This window comes from Oryctolagus cuniculus, chromosome 19 (genome assembly GCF_964237555.1).
Source record: "Oryctolagus cuniculus chromosome 19, mOryCun1.1, whole genome shotgun sequence".
In the NCBI taxonomy this organism is placed as follows: Eukaryota; Metazoa; Chordata; class Mammalia; order Lagomorpha; family Leporidae; genus Oryctolagus; species Oryctolagus cuniculus.
Genome location: NC_091450.1, coordinates 27699274 through 27715678, shown reverse-complemented (window position 1 = coordinate 27715678; position 16405 = coordinate 27699274). Strand labels below are relative to the sequence as shown.

General features: G+C 44.5%; 1 long non-coding RNA gene across 1 annotated transcript in view; it reads left to right on the top strand.

Moving 5' to 3' along the window:
• LOC108176777 (uncharacterized) overlaps positions 1 to 16405 on the top strand; it is a 35608-nt gene that overhangs the window by 9856 nt on the left and 9347 nt on the right. The window lies entirely within an intron of this gene.

Below are 16405 nucleotides of genomic sequence, written 5' to 3'. Positions count from 1 at the left end.
GGAGAGAGCCTGGCCCTGGTGATTCATCCCAGAGTCTCCTTAAGCAGACTTTTTTTTTTCATCCTTCCACCTGCAACACAGATGGTCATCAGAGGGCCCTACTCCCACTCCTCCTCACAGGCTCCTGGCTCAATCCTGTGGCAGGAAAGCTCTGGGAGGTTTTGCAAAGCTTCAACAAGGATTGACTTTCCATCTCCCTACCGCAGCAATACTCGGAGTGACAAAGGACCCCCCCCCCCCCGCCCCAGGTCAACAGCCAAAAGTGAGTGCGGCCCTGTTAGCACCAGACAACACTAACAAGGGACTTGGCTCTGCCAGGGCCAGAGACAATCTGCCACCCCAGGTCAAGCTGCTGGACTGAAATGTAGCATAGACCCGGCCAGGCACCCAGGAATCTCAGTGAGTCCCATTTGCATCTCATGAAACACCAGTCATGCTCACTCCCTCATTTTGACTTTTCCACAATCCCATTAGGCAGGTGGAGCGGGGATTGTTACTTGTATAACAGTTTTATTTGGTTCTTTATGCAAGACAACATGCATGCCATACTGCCATGCAGTACTCCTGCTGTTGCAGAAGGAATGCAGACACACATAGATCAAAAGAACCAGGTCTGCCCAAGAGGCAACCACAGCACAGCCAGCATGCAGAGGCAGTGCAGAGCCACCGTCCCCTCTCCCCGGGGTTTCCTCCTAGCCCTGAGCATCCCCCTGTCATGAAATCAAAATCCCGCTGTTCTCGGTCTCTCTCCACCTTACACATCTCGCCGTTTCTCCTGGTGAGTGCTTTCATTCCACCTGTGCATTGGTGCAGAAAGTGGTGTGGTTCCTGGAAACCAAAGCAAACAAAATTCATTTTGCCTGGCTCCACACTTCTTTCTCCGTCCTGGAAGACAGCTTTGCCGCTGGGTCTGAGACCAGCAAGTTCCATGTGCCCACACCCAGAACTGAGTAAATGCAGTCTCTGCCTTGTGAAATCTGATCACCTCTGCTAGGATAATGTCAGTGGGCTGTCGTGTCAGGACCCCACCCACCAGCGGCAAGACCAGAGAGGAACAAAGCCCTGCAGCTCTACTTACATTTACTGTTGAAAATGTGGAAGATGCAGAAAAGCAGGAAAAATCTCAATAATCTCACCCATCAGTGATCATCACCATCAGCATTTCAGTGTGGTTCCTTCTCATCAAAACAGTGTATAAACGCAATAGAAACTGCACCATGGACAAATTTTTATCCTCCTTTTCGTCACTTAATTCTTGGCCATAAGCATTTCCCCCATACCATTAAACATCATTAAACATCCTTTGAAAATGTGACTTTTTAATGATCATAATATTCCACTGTCTGGAGAGGCAATAATTTATTACAATTAGGGTGTCGCCCAAGACTGCATTTACATTCTATGTAAGTGGTGCCCCCTGGAGTTGTGCAACAAGGGGGCCTATTAATTATTGGCCATTATAAGTAACCTCTGCCATTTTCACTTGTTGAGAAACTGAAGCTAAGGTAGCCTTACTTAATTCCAGGGAGCAATATAGTCATCCCTTGATATCCACTGGAAATTGGGTCCAGACCCACCCCAGGGACATCAGAATCTGCAGGTGCTCAAGTCCTTTATATAAATGTATGGTATTTGCACTTAATCTGTGTACATCCTCCTATAGCCTTTGCATCATCTCTAGACCACCCTTCATGCCTAATGCCATGGACAACACCACATACGTCGTTGTTTTACTCTGTTGTTCAAAGACTAATGACAAGGAAAAAAGGCTGTACATGTTCAGTATGGTTGCAATTTTTTTTTAATATTTCAATCCCCAAATACTGCTGGGCCAGCCTGAAACCAGGAGCTGGGAACTCTACCCAGGTCTCCCACTCAATCAACTTGAGCCATCACCTACTGCTTCCCAGGTTGTACTGTCATAGGAAGCTGGAGTCAGAAGCAGATCCAGGACTTGAACCCAGTGACTCAGCTATGGGATGCAGGTGCCCCAAGCAGCACCTTAACCACTGCATCAAATGCCCACTTCCAAAACCAGAAGCATTCAGGAATCAACTCCTTGACTCTGTTCCAGTGTGTTGGGCAGCATCAGCTCACCCAAGTCTGCCACTGCCCCAGGAAGATGCAAAGCACAACCCCACTTTGGCGTCAAGGTTCATGTCTCCCAGCCCCAAGGAAAAAGGATATCCTGCCCTCACCGATGCCAAGACTCGCTTCACTTCCTCAGCCCTGGGCCACACATCACAGCTTCAACAGGAGCACGCACTTGCACATTCTGCCCGAGACAATATCCAGGCATACTGCAGTCTCTGTTCTGATCTTAAAAAAAAGGAGAAGCCGACATTAAGACACCTCCATTCTGCCACGACATCTACTTGAAATTGCTAAAATGAAACTTAGCATCTCAGACTGAAGCATCTGCACTATGGCTTATTTGCAGCACTGTGGCTTCTCTGGGGCTGGGGCAGGCATTTTCCTGGCATCTCTACAGTAGTTGGACCCCCCAAAATAGTCCTTCCAGAAGAAATCAAAGGACTGTCCATAAAGCGATTTTCACACTCCTCCTAAAAAATAAACCTGGCAATTCTTTCCAGATTTCAAACTCAAACTCCAGTCTTCACCTGACATCCTGTTACGCCAAAGGAAGATGCCAATATGCTAATGAGCACATGGAGCAAGCAGACCAGGTCTTGGTTTCCCAAGCATCTCTGCAGATGGTTTTGTTTTGGTTTTAGGGGTATGTATGTATGTATTAATGTATTTTGTCCACGTCTGGAAAAAATTCTCATTTTGTAGGGTACTTTCTTGGATTGTGTGTGCATGGTCGCAGGTTTGGGATTTCTCATTCATTTCTGGAGGTCTAAAGGCGACTGGGCTGCTTTGACCACTTCAGACATTATGAATCATTAGCTTCAATTGAGTATTCAATGCCAGCCCATTCTGAAGCCCAAAACATTGGACAGTGTTTCAAGTCTGTGTTCTCTTGGCAAGACACGGGCAACCACAGCTGGTTCGGGCATATTTTGTATGTTTCCAATCAAAACAGTGGCTGCCAGAGACTGGGAAGGGGAGAGGGTGGGAGGGATAGCAAGATGTTGGATAATGACAGTTAGATAAGATGAATAAGAGCCAGTGTTCTATAGCACAGTAGCATGACTACAATCAACAGTGATTTATTGTGTATTTCAGGAGAGCTGGGAGAGAGGATTGTGAATGTTCTCCCTATACACAAATGTTTGAGGTGACAGATACACTAATTTCCCTGATTTGATTATTACACATTTTATACATGCATTGAAATGTCATCCTCCATAAATGTGTGCGATTATTATGTGTCAATTAAAATTAGAAAACAGTGGCCACTGTTGCATATTCTCAGTGTTAGGAAATACGGAATCCAACACAAACAAAGTGGAAAGAAAGACCAGGAGTGTGCAGTCCTAAGCTGGCTGGCTCAACTGCTGTCTTTGGGATGAGGTATGATTTGCAAATGATGCTGTCTTCTCCTTTGATGTGCTTCTGGGACAGTTTCTGGATAAGCTGAATTGGTAGATGAGGAAGGGAAACCTGAGCAGAGAGGTCAAGGAGGCACCAGTCTCTTGGCTTGGGGCAAGGGACGTTGGAAGAGGTCAGTCGTCAAAAGGCAGCCTGATTGGTCATGAGCTGTCCTGGGATTCGGCCTCAATGAATCATACATCATGGAGAAAGTCCAATAAATCCCTCTTCCTTGAGCATTTGTAACAGAGCCTCTGTTTCTAAATCCATAAATCCAGGAGGCAGACTGGAGTGGCATCTCTGATTGCTCATCCGCACACTCTTCTGCCTGGTCCTGCACCAGTTCACAGGCGTATCTGCCTTGTTCTTTGGTTCTCAGAAATCTGTCTCTGTCTCTCCACAGCCATCATCAACAATGTCAGTAATTCACATTTACACTGTTTGAGGTACTTCACATTTATTATCTTATCTGACCCAATCAGATTATCCTCATGGTATGTAGGAATAACTGGAAATCCTTAAGTCAGTTTGCACAAGCCTATACAACAAGTGTCCATTCATCATACCCGAGCTGGCACTACATATTACAATATTTTAATTGGACAATTTAATAGGTGCAATGATGCCTGTTTTCTTTCCACTCTCCATTTCTTTGATGCCTACTAAAAACGAAATGAACATTTTCTTTATACATTTAGGCACCATTTGTATTTCTCACTTTGGAAATTAACTTTTTATGCCCTTTGCACATTTTTCTTTTAGGTTTTTAAAGATTTCTTTACATCATAAAATTATTCATCTTTGCCACATTTCTTGCAAACCTCTCGCCCTCCTCAATTGCCTCTTGCCCTTTAATTTTGCTCAGTGTTCTTGGCTGCATGACATTCTCAATTGTTCAAAGTGAATCTGTTAATATTTCCTTGGTGATTTTTTTCTATGGGTTTTATGCTTGGAAAAGTCATATTTAACCATTTTATTTGAATTGTATTTAGATTTATAAAATTTTTATTCTTTTACTTACTTTAAAGAAATAGTGACAGAGATCTTCCATCCACTGGTTCACTCCCCAAATACCCCACAACAACCAGGGCTGGACCAGGCTGAAGCCAGGAAACTGAAACGATTTTAATCCAGATCTCCCCTGTGGATGGCAGAGACCCTCACACTAGAGCCATCACCTGCTGCCTTCCAGGGTGGTGGCCTTCGCAAGAAGGTGGAGTCAGGAGAGGAGACGGGACTGTAAGGCAGGCACTCTGGTACTGCCAGCAGGCACCCTGAGCGCCAGTGTAACCGCGGAGCCAGGCCCCACCCCTAATTTTATTAAAGCTTTTATAGGTTATTAAAAATAATTGCATGTTGAACTCATTTGGAATGTATTTGGGAGCAAAATACAAATCATCTAAATAAATTGGTTCTTTTCCCTTGAACGACTAATTTTTCTAGTATAACTTCTTAAATTTGCCTGTTTACTATAGACTGTGATGCCTTCTGTATTATGGTCTTCCATGATACATGGGTTTTAGTCCATGCATTTCTTTTATCCCATTGATTATTTCTTGCATCAATACCATGTTTCAATTGATTAATCTTTAGGAAACATTTTGTGATTTTTGTCAGGCAGATTCTTTGTTTTAAAATGTCCTTGGACATCACCCTTTTTAAAAATGTTCTTGGGTAATCTCATTGATTGATTCTTTAAGATCGACTTTAGTATCATTTTTGCCAGAACCTTGCAAGTCTCAATAGGATTTTGATTACAATCCTGTGAACCAATAGACAAGTGTTTTAATGGCTGCGCCTTGGTAATATTTGATTTTCTCATTTTAAATTACAAGATATTCTCTTTAACATGCCTCTCAATCAAATTGTATATATTTATCCATATATGTTATACACATTTTCTATTGTGGATACTTTTGAGTGTCTGTGGGGCAGCTACAGATGAATCATGTTTTCTGCTATAACTTCACTTTAAAATTTGTTGATACTTTAAAGGTTTTGGTTCATGGATTTATCCATCCTACTCAATTCCTTACCGATCTTAAAAATTTGTTTTATCAGGCCGGCGCCATGGCTCACTTGGTTAATACTCCACCTGCGGCACCAGCATCCCATATGGGCACCAGGTTCTAGTCATGGTTGCTCCTCTTCCAGTCCAGCTCTCTGCTGTGGCCCGGGAGTGCAGTGGAGGATGGCCCAGGTCCTTGGGCCCTGCACCCGAATGGGAGACTGGGAGGAAGCACTTAAGATCAACGCAGCGCCGGCCGTGGCGGCCATTTAGGGAGTGAACCAACAGAAGGAAGACCTTTCTCTGTGTCTCTCTCTCTCACTGTTTATAACTCTACCTGTAAAATAAAAAAATTTTTTTTTATTTTCAGCTTTCTAGATGTCAATTAATATATACAAATAATAATATACAAATAAGCAGTAATTAAAAGTTAATATTTATGCTTTCAATTTCTGTTTCATTCTTTATTATATCATCCCAAACTACCAAAACAATTAGGCCAAGAAATATCTTTGGATAACTTTATAAGAGGAACTCCTTGCATGTTTCTCTATTATTAAACATGTTTTTTTTTTTTAAGATTTATTTTATTTATTTGAAAGAGTTAAAGATAGATGTAGAGCCAGAAAGAAAAAGAGGTCTTCTATTTGCTGGTTCACTCCCCCAAATGGCTGCAATGGCCAGAACTTAGCTGATCTGAAGCCAGGAGCCAGGAGCTTCTGGGTCTCCCACGAGGGTGCGGGCCCCCAGGGATTTGGACCATTTTCCACTGCTTTCCCAGGTCATAGCAAAGAGCTGGATTGGAAGTGGAGCAGCCAAGTCTTGAACCGGTGCTCATAGGCGATCCCGGCTCTGCAGGAGACTGCTTTACTCACTACACCACAGCACCAGCCCCTATTAAACATGTTGACTGCATATTTTTTTTTTTGACAGGCAGAGTTAGACAGAGAGAGAGAGACAGAGAGAAAGTTCTTCCTTTTTCCGTTGGTTCACCCCCCAAGTGGCCGCTACGGCCGGCGCGTTGCATCAGTCCGAAGCCAGGAGCCAGGTGCCTCCTCCTTGTCTCCCATTCAGGTGCAGGGCCCAAGCACTTGGGCCATCCTCCACTCCCTTCCCGGGCTACAGCAGAGAGCTGGCCTGGAAGAGGAGCAACCGGGACAGAATCCGGCGCCCCGACCGGGACTAGAACCCGGTGTGCTGGCACCACAGACGGAGTATTAGCCAAGTGAGCTGCGGCGCCGGCCGACTGCATATTTTAAATTAGTATTTTTGTCATGTGAAGAAAGTATCCCATTACTTCTCACTTTATTAATTTTCATGACTAACTGATGTTGAATTTTGTCTGTGAGTTCTTTTTTTTTTACATTTTGGCTTGTCCTATATTTATTGGACCTACAAATGGGATGCGTGATATTTAAGGCATTTAAAAAACATAATTTAATTCATATTTTGAAACAAGAATGCTCTTGTGAAGTAGTTAGCACTGTGCCTAGAACCATAACTCTGACCTATAGATTAGTCTTACTGTCATTAACAGTATTTATCAAAGACTGACATGCGATGGTACTGTGATACTCTATCTAAAACAAATCAGTTACCACGACTTTTGTTCCCTCTGTGCTTTTGTCTTCCCGAATACCTGTCTTGTCTTTTGAAAAATTTCTCAAGGGGCCCACATTTAACATGGCAAGACACCACTTGGGACAGCATGAGTTTGAGCTCCAGCTCCACTCTGCTTCCAACGTTCTGCTGATCCACATCCAGGAAAGCAACAAGTGATGTCTCAAGCAGTTGGGTTCCTGCCACCCATGTGGGAAACCGGTGTTGAGTTTCCAGCGCAGCCCGGCCCCCAGTGTTGCAGGCGTTTGTGGAGTGAAGCAATAGATGGGAGACTTCTCTGCCTCTCTGAACTCTCAAAGGAATAAAATACCTTTAAAAGATAACTAGAAAATATATTAAAAAGTGCATCAACATTCATAAGGAATTTAATTGCCAATATTTTTATGCCAAAATACTTTCATCCTTGAGTTTCCTATTTTAATTATTCACCCAAACAGCTGGAGTACATCTTAAAGTATGCTTTTAAAGAGAGGCATTAGATTGATTTTTTTAAAGCCATTTCATATTTTAGAATAACCAATTACCTGAGCATGAAATACCCATAAAAAGACTTGTAAGACCTTCTCAGCAATGCTCTACCATGGCTGACACAGCAGCCGCAGCGGGGTCAGTCAATGGCTTCTACCATGGCCGACACAGCAGCCACAGCGGGGGTCAGTCAGTGGCTTCTAGCCGCTGTGCGGTAGACCTGCAAGAGAGGCAGCATTTCTTCTCAGACTTGCCCTGTTCTAGACAACAAAATCATTGTGCGGTTCACAGTGCAGCCCCATCAGTCTTGTGATGAGTGGCGTCTCCACGCAGATTTGACGGTCGTCTCACTGGCCGTGTCCGTCGTGGGGCAAAGTTCCCATGTCTCTGTCTCTTCTTGGAGTCCTTTAATATGAAGTTGGAAGAGCCTGTGTCTAATATCATTTTTAAACAGGAACCCATTGCTCATGTCTGATATGGCAATATATAATTTTTTGGCAGTTTACAAGAGTGTGAGCATAGGATTCATACAAACCTGGGTTTGTGTATCAGTTAAGAATCTTTTTGTTTCCTGGAACAGAGAACCAAAACTGAATTGTCATAAGTAATAAATAGAATCCATAGATTCAAATGACTAAAACATCCACAAGAGGGCTTTGGGTAGGGCTTATGATTGTGGGACTAACTACATTACCCAAAAACCTGGTATCTGTCCATCTCTCTCCTCTGCCCTCTACAAGCACAGTGGAACCCTAGCCTGAATGAACACTGCCTCACGGCAGCAAAATAGCTGCAGAAGCATCCACCTTCACATCTTTCTACCACATCTTCCTTGGAAAGCAAGAGTTTTCCTGGACGTCTCTGCTGAACAGAGAGGAATTTCCTCTTCGAGTTGCAAAAATTATCTCACTGCATCTAAGTGGCTCTTTGAGGTGCCCATCCTAAAACCAGCCACTGTGGCCAGGAGATGGAATGCATGTTTTAATCCAGTTATATCCCACCCCATCACAGGAGTCAGTCCCATCCAGAGTGCCCAGCAGAGACTACATGGTATGCTAAGTTCCTCAGGGAAACCATGGCTCTGCAGAAACGGCTGTGGATGAGGCCAGCAATAATCATCTATTGAGTTTGAGTGGTACCTCCTCCTTGTCAGGATTTGTTGGTACTATGGACAGAAATCCACTGTGTTAGTTATCTACTGCTGCATAACAAACTACCCTGAAACACAGCCACTCAGAGCAAAAAGCATTTCTTGTCGCACAGTCTCTGCAGGCCAGAATTAGTCTCTCCTGAGCTTTCCTCAACATGCAAGCTGGGGCTGCATTCATCTGAGGCCTACAGGATCCCCTTCCAAGGAGGGTCACTCACATGGCTGTTGGCAACAGGGCCTGAGTTACTTAGCATGTGGTCCTCCACAGCGCTGCCTGAGTGTCCTTACAACAGGGCAGCTGGCTTCCCCCAAGGTGAGTGCCAAGAGGGGGAAAGAGCAGACACGAAGCTTCAGTGCCCGATAGCCCTGTCCACACTGCTGCACACATCTTCACTGGGGAACTGGACACGACCCTGAGCACTGCCCAGGTTCTCTCTGTCTCCATCTGTTTCTCATCTTTGCTTCCTAGAGATCTCTTTGCCTGTCAGTCTCATTTTATTACTAAGGCAGAAAAAAGAACTTCTCCACCATGTCCCAGAATGAAACATTTATTTCTTCCTCCAAGCAGATGAGCTCCAAAACATGGTTCTGGTTGCATGTGCTGGGCAGGTGTCCACCTAAGATAAACCATGCTTGCCAAGAAGATGCATTCTGTGATTGCTTTGGCCTGAATCACATGCCCAATCTTAGGTCAGAAGGTTAAGGTCATTTCCAGTAGAAGGGGGAACGAGAACAAGGAACTGTCCACCATGGCTTCCTATTGGCTTTCTTTTCTTTTTTTTTTAAGATTTACTTATTTATTTGAAAGTCAGAATTACACAGAGAGAGAAGGAAAGGCAGAGAGAGAGGTCTTCCCCTCGGTGCTTCACTCCCCATATGGCCACAACATCTGGAGCTACGCCGATCCAAAGCCAGGAGCTTCTTCCAGGTCTCCCACGTGGGTGCAGGGACCCAAGGACTTGGGCCATCTTCCACTGCTTTCCCAGGCCATAGCAGAGAGCTGGATCAGAAGTAGAGCAGCCAGGAATTGAACCAATGCCCGTACAGGATGCCGGCACTGTAGGTGGTGGTCTTACCTGCTACGCCACAGTGCTGGCCCCCGCTTTTGGCTTTGAGAAACACACTTGAACTCTCAATGCCTCAGCCTCAGCTTCTAAATGCAAATGATAGTCCCTCCCAATAGAGTTGGCTTCGTTGCATGTGAAGTACGTACCACAGTGTCTGAAACACAGCAAACACTGAAGAAACACAGCTCCCATCATGGGTCATCGCCCTTTCTTGCTATGGATGCCTGCTTTTTGAAAACAAGCTACCTGAAGAGAGAGGCTAAGTTCCCCATAGAACAATGTTAGCCTTTATGGTTTTGCCAGAATGGAGGAGGAATACATGCCATGGCACTGCTCAATAGGCAACTTTCGTGTGGCTCAGTAGAAAAGTGAGCAGGCCCAGCATAAAGCTCACTGCACTCTTGGAGGCCGGCAGAAGCTCATGGACACGCTCCCCGTAATATATTCTGCTGGCGCTGTTAGTAATAAAGGAGCAGATGTTGAACAAGGAGCCTGCCCCTGGCGATATCTGTTAATTGATGTGATGTGTGTTTTTATGGAAGCTTGATCAAGGTATTTTATCTCTGGCTATAAGGGAAATCCTGCAATGGGCAGGTTCACTATAATCTTCTGAAGGAACTTTAGATAAAGTCCTGAGATCATTATCAAAATCTTCATCTAGTTTCCAAAAGGGGAGGGTGCAATGCAAATGAGCTGCTTGGGGAAGAGTAGAGAGGAATGGAATGGACTCTTACCCATTTCTGGATAAGGGTTTCATTTTCATAAGTTTGATGATTACCTTAATATACACAAGGTTTCACAAGAGAGACATATATGCATACAGATTGACGCAGACACACATCAAGTAACATTCAGGAGCCCACCAAATGGAAGAGAGGCAAAGAGAAAAAGGAGAATAAACACACCCACATACAGAGAAAAAGAGAAGATAAACTAATTGAGAGAGATGTATGCAGCTGGGCGTACACCCTTCCTACACACGCATCAAGCTGGGCAGTTTGCACTGCTTTGGGACTTGACAGCTGATTCAGCTGGACAAGGAGCAGCTGACCAACTGGCCTTGAAGGATTCCTTGGCCAGAAGACTCAAATATATGACCACTGCCTAAGCAAGGAGATATAAAGCCTCATGTCAGGTTCCAACTTGTGGGCCCTGTTAATCCTCAGCTTGGGAAAGGGACAAAAATCTATCACCCTGGTGCATCCATTAATTCTCCTTGCTTCTCCTTGTCATCAAGAGAGGAGGCAAGCTGGGGCTGCACTGTGGCATAGCAGGTAAAGCCGCCGCCTGCAGTGCCAGCATCCCATTTGGGCACCAGTTCAAGACGCAGCTGCTCCACTTTGATCCAGCTCTCTGCTATGGCCTGGGAAAGCAGTAGATGGCCCAAATCTTTGTATCCCTGCACCCATGTGGAAGACCCAGAAGAAGCACCTGGCTCCTGGCTTCAGATCGGTGCAGCTCCAGCCATTAACAGCCATCTGGGGAGTGAACCAGTGGATGAAGACTCTCTCTCTCTCTCTCTGCCTTTGCTTCTCTATAACTCTGCCTTTCAAATAAATAAATAAATCCAAAAAAAAAAAAAAAAAGACCCTATCTGAATATATTCACATGTTGAGGTACTGGGGGTACACAATTCAGCTTATGAACAAAGTCCTTTTTTAAAAAAGATTTATTTATTTATTTGAAAGAGTTACAGAGAAAGAGAAAGATCTTCCATCCACTGGATCTTCCATCCACTGGTTCATTCCCCAACTGGCCGCAACAGCCAGAACTGCACCTATCCGAAGCCAGGAGCCAGGAACTTCTTCTGGGTCTCTCATGTGGGTGGATGAGAAGAGGACTTGCGTCATCTTCTACTGCTTTCCCAGGCCATAGCAGAAAGCTGGATCGGAAGTGGAACAGCTGAGACTCGAACCAGTGCCCAGTTGGGATGCTGGCACTGCAGGTGGCAGCTTTACCCACTACGCCACAGTGCCGGCCCCGAACAAGGTCTTTGAAAACAGTTCCTCTTCAGTCCCTAAGCCCGTCATCTCACCACTAAGCAGCCACTCCCTAGACTATGTGACTTTTTTTTTTCCAGGGCATGCTTTACCAAAGTGCAAGGTACCAGCTGGAAGACTTCTCCCATGGGAGGTGGGATGCTTTAAAATAATGCCTGGCTGAAAAACAACGGGCTGCCAGCCCTGACAGAAACACTCCAGAAAGTGAGACTTGGTGGGCACTTGGGTTGGAAGCAAGCTAGACACATAAGATTAAGAGGGAGAGGCAAGGCAGGCAAGTCGTGGAGCAGATTTCACCTCCTCCAAGCTACACATCTGTGGAAGTACCTTGTGTGATGTAGCTCTGATTCTGTCAGAACAGCTTCAGAGATACACGGAGAAGACTTGGAAGGCAATGACCTCTCACCTCCAAGCTTGACTTTTTAACCAAAGCATCCTGCACCTGCCCAGTCTTTGCTTCTCTCCAGTGGGGACATCGCCATGTTCAGATTTGTATGTTTCTCTTCATTCTCTCCTCAACCAAGTGTCAAGCGTTTCCCCTTCTTTCTTTAGCGTTTAGGAAAGCAGCTGGGGCACAAGTTTTAAGTTTCACTCTTCTAAGAAACTTTCCTAGGCACAATTTCAACTCCTAGGTCCACAGAGAAATGGGTGGTAGTTGGTGATGAGCTAATTTAGTACCTGCTGCCAATGTACTCAGTAGTTAAGCAGATTAAATTAATTCTCCTTAGAGCAGCCGTTTCAACCTTGGCTGCACATTGTATCCACCCTGGGAGCTTTAAAGAAAATATTGATGACTGAGTCCCACCCCTGGATTCGGGTTTAATTGGTCTGGGGTGAAGCATGGGCGTCAGGATGTTTTAAATCTCTCCAGGTTGTACAAATCCAAGCAAGTTGAGAACAGTTGCCTGTGGTTCTGAGTGTGGTCTCCAGCCCAGCAGTATCAACATGCTCTGGGTGCGTCTTTCTAGGGAAGATTCTCAGGCCGCATCCCAGACCTACCAGATGAGAATTTCTGAGGGCGGGGCCCCCACATCTCTAGTGTCATGTGCTCTCCAGGTGACTCTGATGTGCAGGGTAGTCTTAGAACCCTCCGTCTGGTGGTGCTTGTGTACTGAGCTGCACCCTGCTCGGTAACAGGTGTTTCATGGGTGATGCTTGTGGGGAGCAACTGGGAGCAACTCGGACTAGACTAAGTTACTGGAATTAAGATTTATTCTATGCATCTGCTCTCCCACAATATGGCGCTGAGAAGGGAGAAACAGCTTCTACACAGCTGCCTCCAGTTCAACCAATAAACTGTAGGACCTGCTCCTGATTGGAGGAGAGCAGCGTACTCAGCGTGTGGGTAGCAGAGTTGGGATTGGTGGAAGAGGACTATAAAGGAGGAGAGAGACAACATGCACCAGAAACATCTAAGGGGAACATCTATCTGAGGGAACACCTGAGCAGCCCCCGAGAGAGCCGGCCGGTGGTGTGACGCTCCCCCGCGGAAGTGGGGAAAGTGGCTAGGGGGAACCGCCCTTCCACGGAGGTGGAAGGGACGGTAGCCAACCCGGGAAGAACCAGCAGCAAACCCGGGGAGGGCTGAGCAGATGAAAGAACAGCGCAGGGTCCTGTGTCGTTCCTCCACGAAGACGGGGAGCGACAGATGCTCATTTTCTTCTCCCTGACTCTGCTCACCCTGATGTCCCTTGTCTCTGCCTCTAAGTTCAGCCTCACCTTCATCTCATCAGAGGAAGGAAGAATGCCAGGGATCCAGGCTGTGTGCCAAGGCTAAGTATACACTTTGTCTTCCTGGAAAATTTTCTCTGATTCCTTGACACCCATCCTAATGAATGGACCTGGCTCCACTAACTCGGTTCCAGTCTGGCCCACCAATTCTGGTAACCATATTCTTGCCTTGTTCCTTGGGATCAAGGCAGTGAGAATTTCTTATCAAAATCACTTGCCTCATACTCTCCAATCCCTCTAACACTGAGGAATCTAGTTAATACATATTGATCCACTGTCCAACCAACAACTCCCACTAATTTTTTTTCTGAAATAGTTGCTTTATTTCTCTCCAACTACTTTCCTACAGAGACTTCTTTTATTTTTTTTAACTTTTATTTAATGAACATAAATTTCCAAAGTACAGCTTATGGATTACAATGGCTTCCCCCCCATAACATCCCTCCCACCCGCAACCCTCCCCTTTCCCACTCCCTCTCCCCTTCCATTCACATCAAGATTCATTTTCGATTCTCTTTATATACAGAAGATCAGTTTCGCATACATTAAGTAAAGATTTCAACAGTTTGCTCCCACATAGAAACACGAAGTGAAAAATAATAGATGATTTTTTAAATGATGATGAAATCAGATCAGACCTATTGTCATGCTTAATCCCAGTGAGAGTCAAGTTGGGAATTGATAATTTTTTTTTTTTTTTTTACAGAAGATCAGTTTAGTATACATTAAGTAAAGATTTCAACAGTTTGCACCCCCATAGAAACACAAAGTGAAATATACTGTTTGAGTACTTGTTATAGCATTAAATCACAATGTACAGCACATTAAGGACAGAGATCCTACATGAGGAGTAAGTGCACAGTGACTCCTGTTGTTGACTTTACAAATTGACACTCCTGTTTATGGCATCAGTAATCTCCCTATGCTCCAGTCATGAGTTTCTAACGCTATGGAAGCCTTTTGAGTTCTCTGACTCTTATCTTGTTTAGACAAGGTCATAGTCAAAGTGGAGGTTCTCTCCTCCCTTCAGAGAAAGGTACCTCCTTCTTTGAAGACCTGTTCTTTCCACTGGGATCTCACTCACAGAGATCTTTCATTTAGGTTTTTTTTTTTTTTTTTTTTTTTTTTTTTTTTTTTTTTTTTTTGCCAGAGTGTCTTGGCTTTCCATGCCTGAAATACTCTCATGGGCTTTTCAGCCAGATCCGAATGCCTTTAGGGCTGATTCTGAGGCCAGAGTGCTGTTTAGGACATCTGCCATTTTATGAGTCTGCTGAGTATCTCGCTTCCCATGTTGGATCACTCAGAGATTTCTTTTAAAGGAAACAATGATATATATGGATGTAGATTTATTATATAACTTCAAAAAAAACCTACTCATACTAGAAAATGTAGACAACCAAAGGGACAAAGAAGAAAATAAAACCACCTTTCATCACACTTCTGTGAGAAACCATTGTTACCGTTTGGTAAAGTCCACTTCCTTGTTTCCCTTTCACTTTTCTGCATGCTGATCTACTCTTCGTATTTGAAGTGGATCCCAAAGGGGCACAAAACATAAGACATTAGAATCAGTGTGAAATGCTAGGGCCAGCATTGTGGTAAGCCGCCCCTTGCAGCACTAACATCCCATACTGGAGCTCCAGTTGAACTCCTGGGTGCTCTGTCTCTGATCCAGCTTCTGGCTAATACACCTGGGAAGGCAGCAGGTAATGGCCCAACTAATTGTTTCCCCACCACACATGTGAGAGACCAGGATGGGGGTCCTGGCTCCTGACTGGTACCTGGCCCAGCTCTGGCCATTGCAACCATCTGGGAAGTGAACCAGTAGATGAAAGATCCGTGTGTGTGTGTGTATGTGTGTGTGTGTGTGTCACTCTACCTTTCCATTAAATAAGTAAATCATTAAAAAAAGATATAAAATGCTTATTGATTGAATCACTGTTCTCAATGCTTCAGTGCTTCGTGTAGTATGTTATATGTCTATGTCCTTGATTTAAAAGGTAAGACAGAGGAAAAAACTTTAAAGTTTGTGCAAGGATGGAATTGAAAGATACATTGATTGGGCACAAAAATATTTGAAATTCATGCATTGTTTTTCCAAAGTGTACATTTTCCATGAGTTTTTAAAGGACCCCTCATATGCATGAATTTTATGCTTTATGGGTATATAATGCGTGTATATGTCTGACATATATATACACACACACACACATATATGTAAGTTCAAAAAGTAAAATCTGATTGTTGAAGACATAATATATATCAGTGAAATAATTGCTTTTAGCTTAGGAGAACAACCAGGCAAAAATTTTCTAATTCAGAATTCAAGTGTCTTTATATAAGTCTGCATGGATTGAAACAAAAAGAATCAAAATTTTTAATACGCCAACAGGAATTATTTGTCTATGCAGGTTGATTGAGACAGCAAGTGAGGGATGGGCATTTCGTGGGGCAGCTAAGGTGTGGCTTGGGATATGCACCTCCCTTATCTGCTTGCCTGAGTTTCAATCCCAGCTCCACACTCAATTCCAGCTTCCTGCTCATGAGCTCTCTGGGAGGCAGCAGTGACTGCTCAAGTATCTGGACCCCTGCCATCCACGTGGAAGACCTGGACTGAGTTCCAGGCTCTTGGCTTCAGCCTAGCCCAGCCCCAGCCATTACAGCCATTTGGAGAGAGGATCAACAAATGAGAAATCTCTCTCTTTCAAATAAATGAAAAAAATTGAAATGCTTAAAAAGACAGCAGTTGAGGGGTTGGGAGGGTGGGAGACTAGAACTCAGAGAGAAGCCTGACAGTAATTCCCTGTGGTGGGGAGCAGTCGCTGCATCCCAAAAGTGAAGTTTTAGCATTTTCTACAGCGACCCC